At 33.6% G+C, this 1,503-nt stretch overlaps 1 pseudogene; it reads left to right on the plus strand.

The window, feature by feature from the left end:
* The first annotated feature begins 550 nt into the window (after positions 1-550).
* On the plus strand, positions 551-689 carry LOC115900641 (annotated as a pseudogene).
* Positions 690-1,503: the final 814 nt, after the last annotated feature.

Consider the following 1,503-nt stretch of genomic DNA (forward strand, 5'->3'; position numbering starts at 1 on the left):
TCGACTTCAATGAAAAATTTCAGAGTCTTATAAGTGAGTGTTCCAGTTTTGCTCTCTAGCCAACAGTTTATGCAAGTTCTATCCACTCCAAAACATTTTATCAATTACTCAGTGAAGTGTGTGAAAATCTCCAACTATGACTGCAGATTTGCCTCTCTTTTTATTTCTGAAAGTTCTGAGTTTACATATTTTGTGACTATACTATTAGGAGCATGCAAATGTAGAATTATACATCTTCTTTCAGTTGATTATTTTAGCCTCATTAAAGTTCTTCTTGTCAATACTAGTTTATTCTTTCTGGTATACTTCGTAGCATATTAGTATAGCCACACCAGATTTCTTTTAAGTTAGCTTTTGCCTGATACATCTTTTTCCATCATTTTGTTTTCCACAATGGATTTAAATGAACTCTTTATTATCGTTTTCTATTGACTACCTTTTCTGTGTTCCTTTTGCTCTCTTTCACGACCTTCTTTTAGATTTAGTACTTCTGATTTTTCCTTCCCTTCCCTCCACCTAGACATATATCTCTGAAGAACTCTAGTATTTCAAGATTATACTTTCAGGGATCATTTCTATAGTTTGTTACTAGCATTTCTGTGTGCGTTTGGGATGCAAATGTGTTTAAAATTTGATTTCTTTTAGCCCTTTAACAGATGTTTTATGGCTAAAAGAAATATGTGAAGAGATAATTTTTTGAAACTGGTAAAACACATTAAGTCACAGATTTAAGAAGCATAAAGATCCTTGAGCAACATAAACACCAAAAAAAAGCTTATATATATAATATACACACACATACATGTATGTATGTGTGTGTGTGTACACACGCATACCTAACACACACACCTATCTATCGAGATTTACATTAATATTTACTTTAATGAATTGGCTCATGTGTTGTTACTCAGTGAAAAAGGTTAGCAAGTCTAAGTCTGAGATTTTCAGGGCAAGCCAGCAGGCTAAAGACGTAGAAAAGAGCTGATGCTGCAGTTTGAGTCTGGAGGCAGAATTTCCTCTTCCTCTGGGGACCTACAGCCTTCAGCCGATTGGATGATGCCTACCACATTATGGAAAGTAATCTGCTTTACTCCAAGTCTACTGATTTAACTGTTTACTGTATCTAAAAAATATCTTCACAGCAATATCTAGGCTGGTGGTGTTTGGCCAAATATATTGGTACTATAATCTAGCCAAGTTGACACATAAAATTAACTATCACACACGATATATGTGATATATATGATATGGTACAATTGCTCATAAATCAGATCAGAGTTATAGTTAAGAGAAGATACCCTGTTTCCACAATAAATTATTAGATTTTTCTGAAGTATTACAATGGATACTTGCTAATGCTTATGCATTTTTGTTTTTGAATTTAGTTTCAGAGGTACATGTTCAGGTTTGTAATCTAGGTATTGTGTTTCCAAGAAATTCAACCTAACACACACACACACAATAAAGGTACTAATTATGCACTTCTATCCATTTATCTCAGCT

Source organism: Rhinopithecus roxellana, chromosome 11 (genome assembly GCF_007565055.1).
Source record: "Rhinopithecus roxellana isolate Shanxi Qingling chromosome 11, ASM756505v1, whole genome shotgun sequence".
Taxonomy (NCBI): Eukaryota; Metazoa; Chordata; class Mammalia; order Primates; family Cercopithecidae; genus Rhinopithecus; species Rhinopithecus roxellana.